Source organism: Gobio gobio (genome assembly GCF_949357685.1).
Source record: "Gobio gobio genome assembly, chromosome: 13".
In the NCBI taxonomy this organism is placed as follows: Eukaryota; Metazoa; Chordata; class Actinopteri; order Cypriniformes; family Gobionidae; genus Gobio; species Gobio gobio.
This window is the reverse complement of record NC_137106.1, coordinates 35,871,496-35,889,901: the sequence shown is the minus strand read 5'-3', so window position 1 is coordinate 35,889,901 and position 18,406 is coordinate 35,871,496. Positions and strand designations below refer to the sequence as shown.

The window sequence follows — 18,406 nt, the reverse complement described above, 5'->3', positions numbered from 1 at the left end:
AATGTACATTCAAAAGACAGCTATTTTCCTCTTTTTCCTCCCTATTCTAGCTTGTGCTGCTCTGGGTAATGTCCAAAACTTAGTATTTCAGGCACTTTGGGTGTAAGTCATTTTGGATAAATAATGTAAATGTAAGATTGCTATCTTATAACGATTTATCGCAAAGCTCATACACACTACCGTTTAGAAGTTTGGGATAAGTAAGATTTTTTATTGTCTTTAAAAGTAGACTCTTATATTTGCTCAACAAGGCTGGATTAGTTTGATAAATAAAAATTTTTTTTTATGTATTTTAAAATGTAATTTATTCCTGTGATGCTGAATTTTCAGCATCATTACTCCAGTCTTTAGTGTCACATGACCCTTCAGAAACCTTTCTTGCTTTATTATAATAATAATAATTTGTTACATTTATAAGGCACTTTTCTGGGTACTCAAAGAACTTGTATTACCAATATAAATAATATATATGTATGGATTCCTTGATGAATAGGTTCAAAAGACTGGAATTAAACAAATCTTTTGTAACATTTTAAATGTCTTTACTCTTTATTGTCAATTTTGATCAATTTAATTAATCTTTGTTGAATAAAAGTATCCATTTCTCTAAAAACTCCAAACTTTTATAGAGTACTGTATAGCCTATAATAATAATAATAATAATAATAAATATATTTGTAGTTTGGTCTCATCTGACCACATGACTTTCTCCCATGACTCCTCTGGATCATCCAAATGGTCATTGGCAAACTTAAGACGGGCCTGGACATGTGCTGGTTTAAGCAGGGGAACCTTCCGTGCCATGCATGATTTCAAACCATGACGTCTTAGTGTATTACCAACAGTAACCTTGGAAACGGTGGTCCCAGCTCTTTTCAGGTCATTGACCAGCTCCTCCCGTGTAGTTCTGGGCTGATTTCTCACCTTTTTTTAGGATCATTGAGACCCCACGAGGTGAGATCTTGCATGGACCCCCAGTCCGAGGGAGATTGACAGTCATGTTTAGCTTCTTCCATTTTCTAATGATTGCTCCAACAGTGGACCTTTTTTCACCAAGCTGCTTGGCAATTTCCCCGTAGCCCTTTCCAGCCTTGTGGAGGTGTAAAATTTTGTCTCTAGTGTCTTTGGACAGCTCTTTGGTCTTGGCCATGTTAATAGTTGGATTCTTACTGATTGCATGACAGGTGTCTTTATGCAGCTAACGACCTCAAACAGGTGCATCTAATTTAGGATAATAAATGGAGTGGGGGTGGACATTTTAAAGGCAGACTAACAGGTCTTTGAGGGTCAGAATTCTGGTTGATAGACATGTGTTCAAATACTTATTTGCAGCTGTATCATACAAATAAATAGTTAAAAAAGCATAGATTGTGATTTCTGGATTTTTTTTTTAGATTATGTCTCTCACAGTGGACATGCACCTACGATGACAATTTCAGACCCCTCTATGATTTCTAAGTGGGAGAACTTGCAAAATAGCAGGGTGTTCAAATACTTATTTTCCTCACTGTATATATATATATATATATATATATATATATATATATATATATATATATATATATATATATATATATATATAAAATGAATGGTTTTTTATTCTGTTATTTTGAGACCAGCCTTATATTAGCCAGGGTCTGCAGATAAAAGCTTGCAATAAACCAAATCAGAGCTGTCACAGCAAAATAAGAAGGAAAATGGGGAAAAAGGAGCCAATAGCCACTAATCCTGGAAATGAGAAACCTGCTCAGGCACAACGAGCCACAAACAGGCTGAATAATTATCAGTTCCTCAGAGCTACAGCTTACAGCAGGAATTAATTACTCAAGCACTGAAGCAGATACACAACCCTCTTCCCACACACACACACACACACACACGCTAACTGTGCCAGCGGTGTACCTGTGTAAGATTAGGTCAAGACGGAAAAACTAAACTTTATCCCCTGAAATGCATGACAGGAAAGGATTTTGTCGGTGAGCTACCATGGCTTTTAATTTGATATGGCATTTGATGTGGCATATTCATACATTCATAGCACTAATACAAGACAGTGACCTTTCCAGGCAGAAAATCATTAGTATCACCATCATAGTGTTTAATCCTATTTGTCACAACACACGACAACGGTGTGAATTATTAGGGAAGCCCTTCATTTGTTGTAACCACTGATTAAAAAGGAAATACATCTTGTAGGCTCTATGACTTTGTGGATTCAAAGGAAGCTTTCATTTCTTCACGGTCCGGGGCTGCAGAGACTGAAATTACAGAGATGCCATTAGACTTGAGGGTTTTCGGCTGTAATCGAGTAAAACCTTAAACAAACAAGCAAAAGAGGCTCTCGTCCTGTGATTGCTGCCCCGGACACACCAACGCTGCCTTCTAGCTTAATTCCAAAGGTAAATCACACTAGAGGAATGTTTTGTAAGTAGATGTATGATAGTAATGATGCCATCAGGATTAGGGCTGTGCGATATTGAAGAAAAATGCGATATGCAATACCTTGTTAAATAATGCGATTTTCGATATGCGATACGATATTGCTTTAAGTGTGTAAAATCTATTTAAATGATATTAAAACAATTATTTAAAAACAGAGAATGATGCCATTTATGTGTTTCACATTTTTTTGGGGAAAAGAAAGCATCGCTACAACTTCCGAAAGTGACCAGCAGTGTTTTAGCAAAAATTTATGTCACAAATCTGACAGTATAATTTTAACATCAATGTAAACAAACCAAAAATTGAATGGCAATATTTAAATACCAAAAACTCTTTGCTTGACTTGGTAATATATAGTTATATCAACCTAAAACTTAACATCAAGAACATCCAGTTAAACAAATACACCTGAACTAGGGGTGGACAATTATTTTTGTTATTTTAAACGGTAGTCTTCACATGAATTAAATATAAACTGATACATAATAAAGCTACAAAGAGGACTGAGTGATTTTCTCTTGTTCTTTTGTTGTTTGACAGACAGCGGCAGGTTTACTGTATTAGCAGGCTGTCACTTTAAGACCTAATGCACAGATCCTATTGACGTGCATTCGGTTTCTTTCCCCAACTGATATTGTTCACTTTAAAGCAGGGGTCTCAAACTCGCGGCCCGCGAGATTATATTTTGTGGCCCCCTACTTGACGTCAAAGTTTAGTGTTAGTGCGGCCTGCGTGTTGTTCTGAAAAGCACCTTTTTGCTGAGTCGTTGCGTGTGCCGTGCTTGCCGCCTCACTTCGTGTGTGTGTGTGTGTGTGTGAGTGAGTGAGAGAGAGAGTTAGCTCGGCCCTCCCTCGTGCAGTATAATTGGTTGACACCGCGTGATTGACAGGAACAGAATTTGAGGCTGATCCGGGCTGATCAGACAGTCGAAACCAATGTGGTCTAACAGCGCTCAGATGGCCAATCAAATCAAAGTAGGCGGGGTTCGTGCACAATCTTCACACACACAGACGAGCGCGTCAATCTATCGCTTCATGCCGTTGCGGAGAGACTAGCTATATTCTTTCCGGTGAAATCAAAAAACAAAATGCACACACACAAATGCACACAAAATGCAACATGTCCATGCTCTTAATATACAATCATTGATGAACATCTTTGATTTTAATGAAGAAGAAAAAAAACTATATGAGAGCGGATTAGAACTCGGAACCTTTGAGACGGTTTACTAAAATTCTACCACTAAACCACCTGGGAACTCTATGTATTTAATCACTCATGTGAAGAATCTCGGGACTAATAATATATTTGACGCAAATTAATGCAAATATTGTTTGCAAATAGTCCCAAATAGATTATATCCCAGCTAGAATCAGACCTAGAATTTCGTTCAATGTTCGGTTTGACCTGGGTACGGCCTTGCTTTGAATTAGTCTATTATTTTTAAATAAAATTAAAATCATTCATTATTACATAATTTAATTTCTATAGGCTATATTTAAAAAAAAATAGAGTAGGCAAGAGAGGCCTTCATGAAGAACAATTCATGTTCAGAAGGAAAGTTCAAATTCAGAGGAACAGTTCATGTTCAGAAGAAACATTTATGTTGAAGAACTGTTAATAATAAAGATTGAGAAGATTTTTGTGGAATACTTGATGCGGCCCAGCCTGACCCAGAGTCTACCTCCACCGGCCCCCAGGTAAATTGAGTTTGAGACCCCTGCTTTAAAGCATAACCGACTGTGTTTACATGAATACTCCTCAAGACAGCCATTATTTTGTGTGTATTTGACAGTTTGAGTGTTTAACAAGACACGAAACAGAACTGAAGGGATCACACGCTTTCAGAGAGGCGGCTTGTTTCGGTGTGTGTGTCAGGCAGCAGACAGCATGAGACTGCAAGGAGTTGTTTTTCGCAAGTTACTTCGTTTAAAAACTCTTTTTAATGTCAAGCAAGTCTCATAAGTAACAGTCGTGTGCCCAGTCTATTCTCTGCTTTATGCGTCGTCCTAAAACGTAAACTTTTCACAATATTGAATATATATTGAATATCTGAACTCCCTGAAACTACTCAATTGTAATCTTGAGTTTCCTTCTGGAATCGAACAAGACACAATATTCAAAATTCATGTTGTTTTCACTATGGGTGGGTGTAAATTACATTGTAGAACAAAATGTCAAAGTATCGTCAAGTTTTCGTCAAAATTTCGAAAATAAACGCATCCTATACGAGATTAATCAGATATCTACAAATTAAACAATGTTACAAATTACATCTGCACAAAATGACGCAAATGTACAAGTGAACTTGAACTAAGTTATGTGCTATTCAGAATGGCCGACTCATGTTGTGGACGCGCTCTTCCTGGAGCAATGCGATGAAACAGGCAACTAAACAAAAATAATTCACTCTCTTTATCATGTTATGTAATATGACAGTCCCAATTTTATTATTAGACAATTAATTGATCATCGATTAATCGTTAACAATCCTATATTTATATTTATATTTATATATATATATATATATATATATATATATATATATATATATATATATATATACAGTGAGGAAAATAAGTATTTGAACACCCTGCTATTTTGCAAGTTCTCCCACTTAGAAATCATGGAGGGGTCTGAAATTGTCATCGTAGGTGCATGTCCACTGTGAGAGACATAATCTAAAAAAAAAAAATCCAGAAATCACAATGTATGCTTTTTTAACTATTTATTTGTATGATACAGCTGCAAATAAGTATTTGAACACATGTCTATCAACCAGAATTCTGACCCTCAAAGACCTGTTAGTCTGCCTTTAAAATGTCCACCTCCACTCCATTTATTATCCTAAATTAGATGCACCTGTTTGAGGTCGTTAGCTGCATAAAGACACCTGTCATGCAATCAGTAAGAATCCAACTATTAACATGGCCAAGACCAAAGAGCTGTCCAAAGACACTAGAGACAAAATTTTACACCTCCACAAGGCTGGAAAGGGCTACGGGGAAATTGCCAAGCAGCTTGGTGAAAAAAGGTCCACTGTTGGAGCAATCATTAGAAAATGGAAGAAGCTAAACATGACTGTCAATCTCCCTCGGACTGGGGCTCCATGCAAGATCTCACCTCGTGGGGTCTCAATGATCCTAAAAAAAGGTGAGAAATCAGCCCAGAACTACACGGGAGGAGCTGGTCAATGACCTGAAAAGAGCTGGGACCACCGTTTCCAAGGTTACTGTTGGTAATACACTAAGACGTCATGGTTTGAAATCATGCATAGCACGGAAGGTTCCCCTGCTTAAACCAGCACATGTCCAGGCCCGTCTTAAGTTTGCCAATGACCATTTGGATGATCCAGAGGAGTCATGGGAGAAAGTCATGTGGTCAGATGAGACCAAACTAGAACTTTTTGGTCATAATTCCACTAAACATGTTTGGAGGAAGAAGAATGATGAGAACACCATCCCAAGAACACCATCCCTACTGTGAAGCATGGGGGTGGTAGCATCATGCTTTGGGGGTGTTTTTCTGCACATGGGACAGGGCGACTGCACTGTATTAAGGAGAGGATGACCGGGGCCATGTATTGCGAGATTTTGGGGAACAACCTCCTTCCCTCAGTTAGAGCATTGAAGATGGGTCGAGGCTGGGTCTTCCAAACTCCGTGTTTCTCAGCGACAGGCCAGAAACCTGACTGATCTAGAGAAGATCTGTGTGGAGGAGTGGGCCAAAATCCCTCCTGCAGTGTGTGCAAACCTGGTGAAAAACTACAGGAAACGTTTGACCTCTGTAATTGCAAACAAAGTCTACTGGACCGAATATTAACATTGATTTTCTCAGGTGTTCAAATACTTATTTGCTGCTGTATCATACAAATAAATAGTTAAAAAAATCATACATTGTGATTTCTGGATTTTTTTTTTTTTATTATGTCTCTCACAGTGGACATGCACCTACGATGACAATTTCAGACCCCTCCATGATTTCTAAGTGGGAGAACTTGCAAAATAGCAGGGTGTTCAAATACTTATTTTCCTCACTGTATATATATATATATATATATATATATATATATATATACACATATATATACATATATATACACACACACACACACATGCTAAGAACTAAAATCTGTATAAAACTTTGTCAAATTGAATGTATGCTATAATAGTTTACAATATTCATATACTATGGTGTCTATATTGTACTGTAATAGAACCACCATGGTGTGATACATTTTTTTGGTAAGGGACTTTAATCATAGTGTTCATTTGACACACTTTCAGAAGTTTTGGTGAGCAGTTTCTTCTCCTCTGCTCTCTCAAGCAGATCAGGATAATGCCATCGATCTGCTCTTTTGTCATGAATGACGTGTTGGATTACTTTCCAGCACTCCTTTGAACTCAATTCAAGAAGTTGGTCTAAGTGCCATGGCAACAAGACTACTCATTGTATCGTGAGCAAACGCGTTTGTGAAAACATCCATCATGCTACTACTCAAGAGACGCTCGTATAGAAGAAACCTGTGACCTTGAGCATCATGTCTGGATTGTCCTGCACTTGTCCTCCTGCTGCAGTGCACCACTGCTTGCGTTTTGACCTCGGGTTGATTGAAAGTCAATAGGAAAATAAAACCTGTGGTTATCCTCAACCTCCAACTGTAGTGATTTTGAGTGCACTCGCTACAAATGCTGCCCAAGTTCTCTTCGGCTGTCTGGAAAATCTCACTCGCACTTCTCCTGCTGAGGCATGAAACCTCTTCTGATTATAGGATTACGGGATGTGATATTCCAGATCGTTTAAACAGAAACAGCAGATTGTTTTATAGATCTAGGCTTTGGTACATGAGACAGGTTCAAAAGACTGTTACAGTTTATTTCCTTTGACCTTTTTATTGTAGTAATAAGTAACCATAGTTATTTTATTGTAGTAATTTATTACTCAAATGTACTACATATAAGTCACACCGGTTTAATACTTTTCACATATTGAATACATTGTAATTCCACTTACTCATATATTTTTTTTGTTTTATATATACATATTATATATAGTATGTATTGTGTGTGTGTGTGTGTGTGTCTGTGTGTGTGTGTGTGTCTGTATACTGTATTATATATATATATATATATATATATAGTGCTTTCTGAAGAAAAAATATATAAACATTTATATATATTATAATATTGACTCTATTTAATAAATGTTATTATATTATTATAATTATCTTATCTATCTATTTACATTCCTTTTTTTCCAGATAAACTTAAAATACATCCATTTAAGTGCTTTCTAGGGGGGAAAACAGTATATATATTATTAATACTTGCTCTATTTAATAATGTTTATAGGTTCTTAACTTTATTTCGTTTTGTTTTATTTTAAATTCCTGGTTACATTTTCCCGTTAGAGCTTAAAAAAAAACATCCATTAAAATGCTTCCTGGGTGAAAATTAAAAAGAACTACTATAGCATGAAAAGTCCTATAAAATAATAATCAGAAATCAGAAATGCTGGTGACTTTTTATTATTTGGTTATCAGCCAAAAAAGGTAATATATGTTAGCTTTCAGTAACAACCAGTATAAGTTCAATGTATCCTTAGTTCCTACAAAAGGGCAAAAAGGAAGAAAATGCAAGCATCATATATGTGATTTAACTAAGTTCTGTAAAGAAGAAAAAAATATGCAACCTGTTTCTATGGATTAAACTGACATCCGCAAGCTGGGCTTTAAATGCTCATGTTTGGCTTTCATGTCACGCTTTGTTTACAACACTCCAATCAATCTTACATTTAGATTGAAGCAGCTACTCACATGTTTCACGGTTGGCTTTTCATAAAAAAAAGGCCTGTCTGTTATGGCTAATGCATCAATAAATTATGTATTCATGAATTTATAGAAAGAATTTGCATCTGAGCTCCACTGCAGAAATGCTCCACATGCAGAAAACTTAAGATTGTTTGCCTTATAATTCCATAATAAATGATTCAAGAACAGATGTTTCCCGACAAAACTGCACAGAACAAACTAGTGAAGTTAATCACAGAGGACCGTATGCTGCGACGGAGCCGCTGGCTCACAGATCGTACACAGGAAGAGAGGTCTGAAAACAAGAAGCATCACTCCGTGAGAACAGATGGCGGATTTAAAGAACAGGCACAGACGGAAGCATCAAAGCAACTGGTGACCAGTGACCTACACTGCAAAAATGGCTATATTCTGCTTTACAGGCACATTTTCAGTGAAGTCACATGTGAAATGGAACCAACTATTTTGATAGCCACATATTAGCAAGGCTTCAAAGAGCACAGGAAGGTGCGATAAGACAGAACCATTTCACTGATAAAACATGAGGAGACTTTGAAATCCTAGCTATGAATTCCTTTACGGTGTGCATATACGTCTTCATGCAAAGACATAATCCACATCATTAAAGACCTAAAATCCATACAGACCCAACATGCATAAATTACCCCATAACACACCTCTAGTCATCCTCGATCATAAAAGGAGGCTGTAATGGATTGTTTATATGCTGGACACATGCTGGGACGGGGAGGAACACATTAACCAACTCCTTAATGTTTCCACCCACAGTCATTTGTGCTCATTAGAAATAAACAGACATTCAAGAGAGGCGAGTATAGCAATTACCCTCATCTTTGATGTTGCCCTAATTTCCTTTAAAATGCCCCTTATGGTTTCTTAAATAAACAAACCCAAGTGATTTTTATGAAGCAAGCGGCTCTCTACAATTCCCCCTTTTAGTTCCCAGCAAAGAAATGTTTTTGTTTTGTTTTTAAAGAAAGAAAATAAACTGTAGGACATCATATTCTGTATGTGTTGGCTATTTTAGTAAGACACCGGACAACAGAACTGAACATAAAAATTAAATTAAATTAAATATTATTAAATTAAATATAATATATAAATATACGTTTTTATATTTAATAATTTTTTAAGAATTATGTTCATAATTTATAATATAACTGTGTGTAACTGTGTGTATATATACACTCTAAAAAATGCTGGGTTCAAAATAACCCAAGTTGGGTTGAAAATGGACTAACCCAGCAATTGAGTTGTTTTAACCCAGCGATTGGGTTGTTTTAACCAAGCAATTGGGTAGTTTTAAGCAAACATTTAACCCAACCCATTGCTGGGTTTGTCCATTTTCAATCCAACTTGGGTTATTTTTAACCCAGCATTTTTAGAGTGTACTACTATCCAAACTAGCTTTGTGCTATATGCCCTATACGTAGTTGTACGTATACTTACACATACACACATACATATACAAACACACACATATACATATATATATATATTTTTTAGGGATGGGCCGATCCCTATTCATAATTTAACATATATATATTAATAAAACTGTTATATATATGTATATATATATAAACAGTTTTATTAATCATTTTACGGAAATAAAAAAAAATGGAGAATGTATTATTATTATTATAAACAGGTTATATTACAAATAGGATGGATGTATTATTATCATTATTATTATTGTTGTTATTGATGTTGTATTAATTAAGTAATGAAATGAAAAACTTTATAAAGCTGTTGAAATTGTTAACATGCAAAGAAATGTATTATTCATTCTGAAAAGCATTTTTTATGCGCTCTGGTGCTTAGAAGTGCTTTAAAATAAATGTGAATATTGAAAAAAACACATGGTTTCACGGCTAAACGTAACTGCAGATGAGATTTCAGCATGACTCCTGGCTACTGTAATTGAAAATGAGTCGTTCATTAGGGAAGCAGTCGTGCATTACACACTGTTTACTTTGCCTTTAAGCAAGGTCAAGAGATATTGCATTTCATCAACAGGGTGTAATTGTCTCAACATGCCGCTGAAGGATATGACACATGCTGCAAGAGTGACAGCGGAAAATATGCTTTAATTATTTTGCACTGAAAGCCCAACACAAGCATGGGATCATGCATAAGTCTTTACTAAAGCAATGCATCTTTTGGCCTCTGAATTATTCCTGAGAAATCGAATTCATCTTTCATATAGCAGGTACACCATATTAACCTTTGCGGTACATTAATATTCATCTTAATGCAGAATATTTTTTTTTTACAAAACTCACAGCTGTATTGCGGACCTCATTACTCCTAAATTAAGCCCAGGAGAGCAAGTCTACAGCATCTGTTGCATTGCTTTCAATAGAATAGCATTAAACAGCAGTTTCGTCTATCGTGGTTAGGAACAGGGAATGCTACTTTTACTTTAACACATTCATGTCATTAACAATTCAAACATGCATCAACCCTGCTGGAGCCGTGGAATAGTAGTTAGCAGCACATGCACATAATGTGCCCTGACCACTCGTGTGGGTGAGACGAGTTCTAATCAGGCTCATTACATTTCCCAATCCAAATCTCATAAATATCTGATATTCATAAATAAGCTGCCTGCCCAAAAAAAGTCGCTATTTGGATTTAAATAGGCAAATGCTTAAGAGTATGACTGGATCATTATTGCAGTGATCATTAAGTTCCTGGCATGCTATATGTTTGGCAACAGTTCTTCTAACCCTAATAGATGGAGAGTGAAGCTTTTCATTTCTTAAACAACCGTGTAGGAAGACACATCATGGCCATATTCCAGGATGACAGTGTCAAGATTCATCAGGCTCAAATTGTGAAAGAATGGTTGGGAGGAGCATGAAGAATCATTTTCACCTCGGAGTCCAGACCTTAAATTCATTGAAAGTCTTTGGGATGTGCTGGAGGAGACTTTACAGAGTGCTGGACTCTTGGATTGTCAATACAAGATCTTGACCAAAAATGTATGCACCTCTTGATGGAAATAACATCACACCATTTATTTTCATCAAGAGGTGCATGCAGTTTGCATAGAATGAAAAGCTACAAACTCCATCAATGAGGGTTAGAAGAACTGTTGCCAAACATATAACATGCTAGAAACATAATAATCACTGCAATAATGATCTAATCATTGACTCTTAATCATTTGATTATTTAAATCCAAACAGTGACTTTTTTTGGCCAGGTAATGTACGTTCATAATGTTAAAGATTTCTATTTCAAATAAATGCTGTTTAATAAACTTCAACGAATCCTGAAAAAAAACATATCATGGTTAAAATATTAAGCAGCAAAAGCTGTTTTCAACTTTTATAATAAGAACCATTAATCATAATTGAGCACCAATAATAATTGCAGCAAATCGGCATATTAGAATGAAGGATCTGAAGGATCATGTGACTGAAGACTAGCCTAGAAATCTTGATGCACCCTAGCGGCAGAAAATGTATTTTGCCGCGATTGTCGTCTAGCAACTCTCGGTAGACCTGAGAGCTGGAAAAACCAAACTCTGGTCAGGCCAATCACATCGTGAGTAGAGTCGGTGGGCGGGCTTAACATAATGACGGCATGTCACGGCAGAGTTGCAGAGGTTCTGCGTGCTACTCGTAAACAAAGAAGCTGACGAACAGCGGTCTTTCGAATCGGCTTTGGCCGCGACTCAGGAAGACTTGGAGTTAAGCTTTTCTTTGAGAAAAGAACAAAGAACGGCACTGAAGTCATTCTTAAGAAAAGAAGATATGTTCGAAGTTTTGCCTACCGGATACAGCGAAAGTCTATCAACTAACGTTAGCTCGACTTCACCTTCTTCGCTCTGGTTGGTTGTGGCGCTCATGGCGCTATCCAATTGCATGCAGTGGGAATTTGAAACACAACCGTTTATCCCGCCCCTCGGATTGAGCCCTGCCAATGGTGAGTTTCCAGATCCAACATCTTGATGTGGGTCTGGCTTGTCAGGCTAACTGAAGACTGGAGTATTAAAAAAAGCAATTAAAGCTGCAGTCCGTAACTTTTTTTGTGTTCAAGATTTACAAAAATTAAATAATGAGAATGTACAACATGAATCCATTTTCCCAACCGTGTTTTCATCTTACCCTGAATCATTATGGTACACTTATAATAAGTGTTTATATTGGGACTATTCCAGACCGGACTGGTAGGAACCACTGCGGAGGAGCACAGTCCCTGCGTGACTCGCCATAGACATAAACAGAGAGAAGTAGCTCAGGCTGCAATGTTCTTCCGCAAGACGCATGCAGTTCTGTTTATTAACCGCTAGAGCGCACAAAGTTACAGACTGCAGCTTTAATAAAAGCCATTATTTACACTATCTATTGTTTAAAAACGGCCGATGATCAAGGCTGATTATATCCTGTCAATCAAAAGGGGGCAAATTCAAACAATAAATGGCATCTTGACACTTTGAAGTGACAAATCAATGGAGCGTCTCAGTTCATGCAGCAGGGCAAGTATTTTCTTCCACGTACAAGTTATAGCATGCATGAATAAAATGTATGTTGAAAAGATAAAGTACAACTTACTAAATGTATCATGTCTCATGTAATAGCTCAATCAGTGTTTTATTTATGGGCGGAGAAATTTAGTATCGGCACATCTCTACTTTATATTACAGATTATTTTATCCTCGGTATGTAAACAACAACAACACTCTAGGGTCAGACATGCCTCATTTGGTTCAACAAAAACAACAGCTCATGTAAATTCATTCAGATTGCAGCAACACCAGAGAAATGTTTGATCAAATAATAAAACGCAGCATTGGTGAGCATAACAGGAAAAACTTTTGACCACTATAGTTTATGTGTGCATATATTTATATATAAAAATGTTAATCATTTAGTTCCATGGGTATGTATTGATATATCATAGTATGATCATTTGATACTATCATCTATAAAGAGTTACAGTGCTCGTTTCAGATCATTGTAAAATATATTATTTGAGCTCTGTGACAGCACAAGCATCTTTCAGCTTATTCAGATCAGCACTAAGGGAGCATTACAATACAGAGCTCTTCTGAGCGGATTATTAACGTTCTGTTTCCATGGCGTTTCTTTTCATCCACAGTGTTCTCCTGGGTGAGTCCATGCAGACGGCTCTCTATAGATGAGCCAGGTTATCAGCAGGACTGAAGCACTAATCCCCGGCCAGAAATGACTGTCTTCTGAGCCTGTTTGTCTGCTTTTCCCCCTCCCTCTCAAGTGGAAAGATCCACTCCACAAGGTCACGCTCAGAAAAGCATTGAGCAGCAGTCAGGAAAATGACATACCTGAAATATGATGAACGGCCGCCCCGACCAGCCAAACGGCAAAAAGCAGATGGCAATTAATACCTCAACAGGGAATAGATGAATAAAAGAGAGCAGAAGGAGGGAGCGAACCAGAAAAAGACAGAGAATGGATACCTTGGTGTATGTGTGTGTGTTTACTTGCACTCCAGAACATGACGCTAAAAAACAAGTGCACGCCACGGGAGAATTATCAAAAATAAATAAATAAAGTAGGCCTACTTAAACTACCTGCGAGAAATATTTGAAGTTCTGTGACAGACACTTTGGAGTCAAACCACAGTCTGACACGAAGAAATGACAACAAATGACAGCTCTATCAGAGACACACATATCATCTTTTATACCCGAGGTATGATAACACACTTCTAAATAAATCCATACAATAAATTATCCATTCTTTTGTTTAATATATGTGTCCATTTTACATCCAAGTGCATTTAAAAAAAATAAGTTACTAATTGAATTATTGTAAATTGTCATATTTAAAGTGCTAAACTGCGTGATAAAGGTCTGTAGGCCAAATTAATAAAAAAATAATAATTATATATATATATATATATATATATATATATATATATATATATATATATATATATAAAAATAAATAAATGTAATTTGGTTATATTAGAGGTATTTTTTATCTGATACACATCAGTTGCCAGGATGAAAATTGGTAACCACTGTTTTAGACAATGGGCCTTATCATACAATAAAAAAAAAAAGTGTTTTTTGCTAGTTTCAGCACAACACAGTTATCATTTTCACATCCAGCGCCACGTTGTTAAAATAGCAAATGCACTTGCACTCATCTGTTCGCCCATGAGCGTGCTGGTCCTAAAACAAGGTGTGTTCAGGCGCATTGTTGACGAAATTCCATTATGTAAATAGCAAATCCGCCATGGTGCGAGCGCAACTGGCTTTTAAAGGGAATGGGAGATGAGACTCTAATCGGTTCATTCCAAGTTACGCCCAAAACACACCCATGACTCATTAAGAGAATAGGTACAACCCTGTTAGACAATGCCCCTGGCACGCAGACCATTTTTTCTGTCGTTAAACTAGCAAAAGTGGATTCGGACATGCCCTAAGTGCACTGTACCATGCGCTTCACACCATGTGATCAGATCGTTAAAATAGGGACCTATGACTATGTCTACATGCAGCCTCACAATCCAATTATAATGAGATTTAGGCAATATTCTGATTAAAATGTACCCCATGTAAACACAATACTTCAAACAAATGCATGCGATTAAGCTCGTAATTAAACCATAATCATAGTAAAATAAGTGACGCAGACTATATTTGACAAAATTATTGGGACACCCCTCCAAACCATTGAATTCATGTGTTCCAATAACTTCCATGGCCACAGGTGTATAAACTCAAGCTCCTAGACATGCAGACGCTTCTACAAACATTTGTGAAAGAATGGGTCGCTCTCAGGAGCTCAGTGAATTCAAGCGTGGTACAATGATAGATTGCCACCTGTGCAATAAGTCCATTCGTGAAATTTCCTCACTAGGCTACTAAATATTCCACGGTCAACTGTTAGTTGTATAATAACAAAGTGGAAGCAAAGTGGTACCAAGACATGTTGGACAATTTCATGCTCCCAACTTTGTGGGAACTAGGGGTGTAACGGTACACGTATTTGTACCGAACCGTTTCGGTACAGGGCTTTCGGTTCGGTGCACGCGTGTACCGAGCGGTTTCCGAATCTTTAACAGTCGGCTTGTTTTAAGCGCGGAACACACTTCAATCCGAGTTCCCACACAAACATATTAAGTATTCAGTCCATTTTATCATGAAATTCAAACGATAATTTTTTTCTTTAATGTGGTGACTGATCACTGATCACAGTTGAACACGATCGATCATCTCTTCCTAAAGAATAAACATGAATGAACATCTGAAGGTATGTTGAGGATACATGACAATGTACTGTCACGTATCATATGTGGTGTAATCGCTAAATCAGTGTTTCAACGGCGGAAAGACCTCAATATAACTGCTTGTAAACTAAACAATGTCATGTAGCATCACATTTCCCTTACTAATTACCTCAGGCAGTCATTCAGTGTCCAGAATTTTATTCACTAGAGAAATCAACTCTTTCACTAAATATATGCACTATATTAGCCTATATATTCATTATATTCTACTTAACCTGTTAGTGATGTCTTGATTATTTAATGTATGTTTAAATAAATCTGTCATGAAAATGGCACACACTGTGTATAAAGGATTATATTTCAACAACGAATTGGAGAAAAAACTATTTTATAATTAGATTTAAAAGTTATTGCAAAAACTACCTTATGTGAAGTTTACATGTTTGTGTACTGTTATTTGAGTGTCGATTATTATACCTAAAAATAAATAGCAACTGAATTTAGGCTATTAGTTTGGGCTCTGTTGTTATCAGTTTGTGCTACAGTGCTATTTAAATTGGGATTACATGATAATTCTAAGACAGTATGTATATATGCATGTATGTATGTATGTATGTGTATATATATCACTGTAAACCCAATGTATATACATTTGGGTTTACAGTGACCAGAACACTAATAAGTAAAGTAACCATACATTATATAACATTTATGCATTTGGCCAAAGTGACTTACAAAGCAAAAAGGATTCCAGAGAGCAGAGTATACCACATTTTCACTACAGAAACATTCTTCTGAGGTCTACTGATTTTCTCGACACACACCATCCATGAGCATTTGTCAGCACTGAGAGTTTTGTAGATTCTAATAAAGTGTCAGAGATGATCAGGCATGTAAAGCTGGTGTGAATTAAATCACAGCACATCTGCTAGAAATCTCATTACAGCATCACCCTACACACTCTTTCTCCTCGGCGAGAGGGAAAATTACACCTCTGAAAATGAAAATACAGTACGTGTCTGAAATTAATAGCAATGATGACAACAAACAAGCCGCTGGATCACAAGAAAAAGCCAAATGACTTCTGACAGTGATATTTGGGAAGGCGGTGAAAATACTTTCAACAGCTGCTCTCTCGACAACAAACTTCTGTTTTTCTGAAGCAAAACAACTTCGGTTTGTATTTGGAGCAGATTAATGCTTAGCTGTTATGTCAGAGTTGGTGGAACTTGAGTAAACTGGTAAATTAGTTCTGACTTGGTGGTAATTGGTTTCTGTGAACTTCACTGATCATCGTTCTCTAGGCCATGTTACACAATACAAAGAGGCTATGTTCAGAATAGAATACTTTATGGCAAGCCGTTTTGACTTTTATTCATTTGAAGGATATGAATACTTGATATTATTATTAACAATTCAATTTTCAGTTTTTCAAATGTGAATTCTTGATATCAGGAACTACATTTCCACTAGTAAAAATGTTAATTCCTGATATCAACAATGACATCATCACTCGTGGAAATACGAATTCTTGATATCAAGACTTAAATTTCAACTATAGTAGAAACTAGAATTCTTGATATCATTGTATTTTCACTTGCCAAGGGGCTGCCATTCAAATTCAATTGTTGATATCAAGAATTGATTGCTTACTATTTTTCACATATCAGAAATACAAATCATAATATTTTGATGATATATCAAATATTAAAATTTTTACTAGTGAAAATGTAGTTGTTGATATCAAGAATTCATATCCTGGGAATGAATAAAAGTCAAAACAGCTAGCCAAATGTATACTCCAACTGAACACTAAAAACAAATACAAAACAAAAAAAGTGAAACAGTTTGCATTATGCAATAACACAAATCCATAATTTTGATACTAATCTTTTGTGCAAGTTGTGCAACCATCTTAACTCAAACTTAAAATGATAATCTAATAATTAAAAAAAGTTAAAAAGAGTTAAAACCATAAAAAAATGATATTTGAAATTGTATCATTATTTATTATATAAAATGTATATATTATCTCCAGAAATTAATTCTGCATCATCAAACTGAAATGGAAGTTCAAATCAAGCAAATCATTCCATGTCTGCATACAGAAAATGGTACAATATAGGCCGATATAGATTTTATATATATATATATATATATATATATATATATATATATATATATATATATATATATATATATATATATACTGCAGAAAAATACTATGATATTTTGAACATAGCACTGTAAACTTCACACAGACTATTCATCGAAAGCTATATCCGCAAAAACAGCATTGAAACATATTAAAAAACTGCGCAAAACTAATTTTTAAATAATAATAATAAAAAACATGCACTACTAAAACTGATTTAGCCATTGAATATACGCAGAGAAAATCAATTGATAGTGAAGTTAATCAAATTATTAATTGTGATTAAATGCCTTTGCCAAAAGTAAACTTAGTGCATATTAGCTAGGGGTATGTTTCATATCCAAAGGGGGAACTGTAAAGTCGTTATAGATTATTGCATCCTAGGTATGTAAACAGCACTAGTCTTTTCCATAAATGTATTCAAGTTGCAGCAACATCATAGAAAGAGCAACAGCGCCCCCTAGAGGCCAAACTCAACAATGTAATGCATTACTCTATGCATTTGTCCTGCACCAGATCATGTTTGTTGTGAATCCTGGCATTATTTCATATTTACAAAAAAACAATCATAATGCAGAAGAGCAGACAGTCTGTTGCTAAAAAGCTTTTTACCCTAAGAAAAGAGTACTGGTGCAATACCATGGTACTTTGGAACATACTATGGTACTGAAGAGCGTGTACTATGGTATTTACATACATAGTACTCCAAGAGGCATGTCAAAAAAAACATTATTACCATAGTACATGTTCGA

General features: G+C 36.0%; 1 protein-coding gene across 1 annotated transcript in view; it reads right to left on the bottom strand.

The window, feature by feature from the left end:
- The window catches only part of smyd3 (SET and MYND domain containing 3), a 292,840-nt gene that overhangs the window by 273,725 nt on the left and 709 nt on the right, over positions 1-18,406 (bottom strand). The gene's annotated exons all lie outside the window — the stretch shown is intronic.